Below are 6563 nucleotides of genomic sequence, written 5' to 3'. Positions count from 1 at the left end.
GGGGGCGCCGGGAGACCGCGGCTGGGGAGCCGTCTGCCGCCGGGAGAGCTCCCCGCTCCGGCTCGGGAGCTCGGGTTTCCGTCGGCGAACTCGGGGTTCCCTTTTGGGAAATTGGATTCTCCTCTGGGACTGGGTGAGACAGCTCCCCTCGGCCCTGGGGTCCGCCTCCGATACCCTGGGTCACCCCCTAGGGCCCCAGCGCCCTTTTCTGACAGTGGCTCTCGTTCTGGAACGGAAGGTTATTGTGCTCGAGGTGGGTGGGGCAGGTGTTTTGTTCAGACTAAAAATCCCCGTCCACTCGAGTTTTTCGCAGCGGGACAGAAAGGATGGAGGACGGTTGAGACCGATAAAGCTTGCAAAAACTTCGTGCGATCCGAATGAATACGTACCTATGGTTAGTAATTACGGCGACCAGCGCTGTCAAGTCAGCTCCTGTAACAGTTTTCACGAGTCTCCAGACAAGCGACTTAAAGTAAAGGCGGTAGTGACTTACAGTTGTAAATTGCAAGCTGTTTTTTTTTTGTAAGTTGCAAGCTATGTTTTTTTAAATTTTTTTTTTTTGTAAATCAAATTCAGGTATTGTCTGTGTGATGATTTGTTTTACAAATTGGATTCACGGTGCCTCTCCATTCTGGAAAATTAACATAGTTTTACAGCCTGTCCTTGTAAAATCCCCTCATGCTCTGGTTAATGGTTTGAAAGTCAGGTGCTTGAAGCTACGTTTTGAACTTTGCAGGTGCTTTTGTTTGGCTTTCTTATTCTTTAGTATGAATATTAATTTTTAAATTTAAAAATGACTTATCAGCTGAGTATAGGTCAAATTCTTGTCACTATTAAACTGTACTCTTAAAAGACGCCTTTGGCCCTAACTGGTTTGGCTCAGTGGATAGAGCTTTGGCCTGCGGACTCAAAGGTCCCAGGTTCGATTCTGGTCAAGGGCATGTACCTTGGTTGTGGGCACATACCCAGTAGGTTGTGTACAGGAGGCAGCTGATTGATGTTTCTAACTCTCTATCCCTCTCCCTTCCTCTCTGTAAAAAATCAATAAAATATATTAAAAAAAGACGCTTTTGGGGGAGTATGTAAAAGAAAGGACCTAAGAAAGGTAAGGACCTTAATTCTTTCAGATCCACTTTACACACATGCAGAAGCCTCAGAAACCTATTTTTTCTCTCTCTAAGATCCACAAATAACCAATAAAATAAATATAAGCGCATTGTACTTACATACATTTCTGTGCAAATAACCCTATTATTGTGAATATAGTCATGCTCACATGTTTGAAACTCACTATTTTACTCCCTCTACCCCCCCCCCCAAATAGGCCCTTTTATTGTGTTAAACTCAAGTGACTGGCTTCATCATCTATCATCCTATATAATAAAAGGGTAATATGCAAATTGACCCATCTGAAGAATGACTGGTCGCTATGATGCACACTGACCACCAGGGGGCAAATGCTCAACAAGCGCGCTCAGCCACAAGCTGGGCTCATGGGCTGATGGCTGGCGAGCACAGCGGCAGGCCTCCGTGGCAGCGTGCTAAGGATGTCCGACTGATGGCTTAGGCCTGCTCCCGGCTCTCCCAAGGGCTCCCAGACTGAAAGGTGCAGGCCGGCTGGGTCGAGGGGATCCCCCCATCCCCCCACCCCCAGTGCATGAATGTCGTGCAACAGGCCTCTAGTTTTCTATTCTATAGGAGAAGTGTGACAGCTTCCTCTTTCTTGTGCCTCATTATCAATCTCTCATTAAGTCCTGTTGATTGTGCTTCTTAAATATCTCTTGTCTGCCTTCATCGTCGCCACTAGTTTCAGCCACGATCATCTCTCATCTGAAGTATCACTAGCCACCTAATTATGGTCTAGCTGCATTTACTGTGCCTCCTTCTAGGTTTCCACCCCAGACTGAGTGACATTTTAAAAATACAGATCTAATCATATTGTCTCCAATATGTCTCCTTCAGTGACTTCATTGTTTATAAAAGGAACTAAAGTTCTTAACTGCCTGTTTCGGTCCCCTGATTGACTTTCCACCCTCATCTCCACAGTGCTTTCTGGCATTCCTTTCTTCCCTAGTCACTCTGTTCTGCTTCAGGTACATGGCTTTTGGTGATGAAGCTTCCTCTGCTTGGAAATGCATTTCCTTTCCTTTTCATCCAGTTAATGCCTACTCATCATGCAGCTCACTTCAGGAAGACTTTCCTGATTAGGATAGATTCTTCTAATTATGTGTTCTCATAACACCATTACAGAGTTGCCATATTTATTAATACTTAATAATTTAATGAGATGTTCCTCATCTTTTGATACTGTGTAAGTGCTTAATAAATGTTTGTTAAATGAATGAATTCATTGAATGCTTCCTAAATAGTCCAGGAATTGTACTAAACATTTTACATGCCTCATCACCTGTAACCCTAGAGAAATCACTTGAAGAATGGGTGATATTGCCCCCCCCTTTTTTCTTTTTTTTAAAAAAAAGAAGCTTAGAAGTAGTGTTAGGAAGGTTAGTTGGTGGTCACAGTGTATTAAGTATTAGAATTGGGATTTGGCCCTAGCTGGTTTGGCTCAGTGGATAGAGCATCAGCCTGTCTACTGAAGGGTCCCAGGTTCCACTCCGGTCAAGGGCACATGTTCGGGTTGCAGGCTCAATCCCCAGTAGGGGGCATGCAGGAGGCAGCCAGTCAGTGATTCTCTCTCATCCTTGATATTTCTATCTCTCCTTCTCCCTTCTTCTGGAATCAATACAAATATATATATATATATATATTTAAAAGAGCTGGCATTTGAACTCAGGCTTTCTTGCCACTGAAGGTTGTGTACTTAATCATATAACACTTAATTCTCACACTGCACATCAGAATCACCTGGGGGAGCTGCTCAGAATACAAATGCCCTGACTGCACATTTATGGATTCTGATTCGAAAGGTTTGAGATACTACATAAGCATCTATTCTATATGGTTTAACAAGATACTCAGTCATTAGATGTTATTAGATGTTCGGTAGAGTTTGAAAACCATTGTCTTAGACAGCACTTCAGTATTTTATGAATGCCAGTTTTCACATACTATACTACCACATATTTCAGATTTTTTTTTTAAATATATTTTTAATTGATTTTTTACAGAGAGGAAGGGAGAGAGATAGAGAGTTAGAAACATCGATGAGAGAGAGACATCGATCAGCTGCCTCCTGCACATCTCCCACTGGGGATGTGCCCGCAACCCAGGTACATGCCCTTGACCGGAATCGAACCTGGGACCCTTCAGTCCACAGGCCGACGCTCTATCCACTGAGCCAAACCGGTTTCGGCCATATTTCAGATTTTATATGTTCTTAAATCAAGAAAGAACTGTAGACCCAAGGAAGTGACCTTAGGTCACTTAGTCAGATTTCCTACCCAGTTATTCCTTTCCGCCTTTTCTAGCTGAAGACTCTGCAACTCCAGTGCTTCTACATTAAAAAACAAATTACAATAATTTAAACAATCTGATTGATTTCCTGTAGTAAAAACTAAACCAGGTACATGGACTGGAAGTACCTTCAAAAGAGTTGGATATAATCTCTCCTCTGATCTTATTTTTTGTTCACATTACTAATTTGATATTTAAGCATATGTTTCCTTATAATCTCTCATGTTGCTTTTTAAACTTTATTGCACAGTGGTTTTAAGTTTGTAAGCAGTGATGGAAGCAATGTTTTACTTCTTTCTCTTACTGTATCTAACTAACATAGTGCTTTCTCCTAGGTAGGTACCCAGTGATAGTTGAATGAATGTGTACTTCATAATACGTTGCTAAGTCTCTTTAGTGATTTTTATTTGTTTCTTAAAATCAGGTTTGACTTCTGTAAGTAATCTGTCCTAGCTCAACTGATAATATTAGATACTTTCTGTGGTTGTAAAGAGAATGATTATACTTAACTGGTATAATCTTTGTTTTATGAGTAATATTAAGCATGACCTCTGTATAGGCCAAAGAATGGTAGTAGCCATTTTTAAAAAACATGTCATTAAATTATTAAGTATTTTTAAAACTTCTACTAATCTCTGAGTGCTCCCACAGGAAAAAGAAAACATGTATTTCAAGACTGTTTCTCAGGATCATCTTACTTTAGGTATAAACAGATAGTGCTGCATATGGGAGTATAGGTACAAAAAATTTCCCCAAATTTTATGAAGCATTTTACCAAAAGTATGTCATGTTAATGTAATTCTTATTTCAAATTATAAAATTTCATTTATGAATGATTAACTACTTAAATAACTATAGAAGTGGTAGTCTTTTATTTTTAATTTTTATTATTTTCTAATTTTATTGATTTTAGAGAGAGGAAGAGGGGGAGAGAGAGAGAGAGAACATGGATGTATGAGAGAAACATCGGTTGGTTGCCTTCTGTCCCTTCCAAGACCAGGGATTGAACCTGCAACTTGGGTATGTGCTCTGACCAGGAATTGAACCCACCACCTTTTGGTATATGGGACAATTCTTCAACCAATTGAGCCACACCGGCCAGGGTGAAATTTTTAGACATTTACATAGAAAGAAATCTTAGACCATGGTACCTCTTCAAGGAACAAAAACTATTTTGAGCTCATTTGTATTCATTTTATTGTTCTTTGTAGTCAATGTGTAATATTTTGTGCTTATTGAAAGTCTAGTCTAGTGATGGTGAACCTTTTGAGCTCGGCGTGTCAGCATTTTAAAAAACCCTAACTTAACTCTGGTGCCGTGTCACATATAGAAATTTTTTGATATTTGCAACCATAGTAAAACAAAGATTTATATTTTTGATATTTATTTTATATATTTAAATGCCATTTAACAAAGAAAAATCAACCAAAAAAATGAGTGCGCGTGTCACCTCTGACACGTGTGTCACGGGTTCGCTATCACTGGTCTAGTCTCTGCTAGGTGCCATGAGACGAACAGTTACTAAACATCATTTCATCATCAGATATAATCACAGTAACCTTTTTATTTGCATTACAATATTTCTAATAAAAATGCAAGTTCTACTTTTCAGTATTTTCTTATTGGCGAAATAAGAGACTCTTTTTGTACTTGTGTTACTTGAAAATTCAGGACATTTTTTAGCATGTATATAATTTTAACTACTGTATTCTTGCTATGTCTAGAGTTTATGAGTAGGCAGAACTGAAAGAATTGCCAGTTCCTTTAAACTACCTGCCATTAGGTACTGTAATACTCAACCCACCTTTCTCCAGGTGCATGTAAAATGTAGTAATACAACAGATTCACCTACTGGTTCTACTAAAAGCCAAGTGATGGCTGAGCCAGATGGTAGAAAGGTATAATCTTGGGATCATACTGAAGCTGTCTCAAATCTTATTTTGGCTGAGATTTAGGAGGGGAAGAATTTCAAGTGAATTCTTGTGGTGTAAAAGGGGAAATGGCTTATATGAATAAATATTCCTGTCATTTATAACTTTATCTTTGGAAAACATATGCTTATTTCTTTATTCATTAATTAAGTGAAAATCTGAAAAGCTATCAGTTTAAGAAAAGATATTTAGACTGTAGGTTTTTTATATGTTAAAAGGTTATTACTAATAATTCAAAATGTTGTTTTACAAACTCATTCAATTTATCTGTCCTTAACCTTCTGTTGCTGTCATGATATTCTTCTTAGGTCTCCTTGGGTTACCATTTTCAAGCTCACAGTCTTAATTACTGCACTACTTATAAGGTCATGGTGTCTGAATTTTGATCTTCAGTCAAGAAGTTTTTCCTAAGTTTTTGGCCCACATATTTGAAAACCTATTAGATATCTCCATAGGAAAGTCATTAAGGCAACTCAAATTCAATATATCCAAAATTGAGTTCTTCCTCCCACAAAAGACAGTTGCCTCCTTTAAGTCCTGCCTTGGTAAATGGTTTCACTCTCCACCTAGACTAGACTCTGAAATTAGACACCTGATGGGATTCCTAGTTTTGTCTCTTCCCTTTAATTGGCCAGTAAGTTTTCTTAATTCTAACTCATACTCGTTTCTTAATTTTTCCTTTCTTCCCCTTCCTTACAGCTATTATCTTAATTCAGCAATTTCTCCATCTTTAAAAATTTTGATATATAACATATTAAAGGACATAATGAAACTTAATATGTAATTATAAAGTAAACTAGAGGCCGAGTGCACAAAAATTTGTGCACTCGGGAGGGAGGGGGAGTCCCTCAGCCCGGCCTGTGCCCTCTCGCAGTCTGGGACCCCTCGGGATATAACGACCTGCTGGCTTAGGACTGCTCCTGGGTGGCAGAGGGCAGGCCCAATCCCTAGGTACAGCCTCTGGTCGGGCTCAGAGCAGGGCTGATTGGGAGGTTGCAATGCCACCCTCAGTCACGCTCAGGGTAGGGCCGATTGGGGGGTTGGGGCACCGCCCCCTGTCACACTCAAGGCAAGGTCCACGGGGAGGTTGCGGTGCCACCCTCTGTCACTCACAGAGCAGGGCCCATCAGGGGGGTTGGGGCTCCGTACCCTGTCATGCACAGAGCAGGGTCGATCAGGGGGTTGGGGAGCTCCCTCCTGTCACAGAGTAGGGCCAAT

The 6563-nt window shown here is 40.3% G+C and overlaps 1 protein-coding gene across 3 annotated transcripts in view; it reads left to right on the top strand.

Annotated features, from left to right (window-relative positions):
- SCYL2 (SCY1-like, kinase-like 2) overlaps nucleotides 1-6563 on the top strand; it is a 56133-nt gene that overhangs the window by 464 nt on the left and 49106 nt on the right. For 2 of the 3 annotated variants that reach the window (XM_015567606.1, XM_006769379.2), the window contains exon 2: nucleotides 4338-4345. The exons of the other annotated variant lie outside the window; for it this stretch is intronic. The gene's annotated coding sequence lies outside the window, so the exon portion shown is untranslated. The remainder of the gene's footprint in view (nucleotides 1-4337; nucleotides 4346-6563) is intronic. 3 annotated transcript variants of the gene reach the window in all.

Source organism: Myotis davidii, unplaced genomic scaffold, assembly GCF_000327345.1.
Source record: "Myotis davidii unplaced genomic scaffold, ASM32734v1 scaffold120, whole genome shotgun sequence".
In the NCBI taxonomy this organism is placed as follows: domain Eukaryota; kingdom Metazoa; phylum Chordata; class Mammalia; order Chiroptera; family Vespertilionidae; genus Myotis; species Myotis davidii.
The sequence above is the reverse complement of the archived record's forward strand: the minus strand, read 5'-3'. Positions and strand labels throughout refer to the sequence as shown.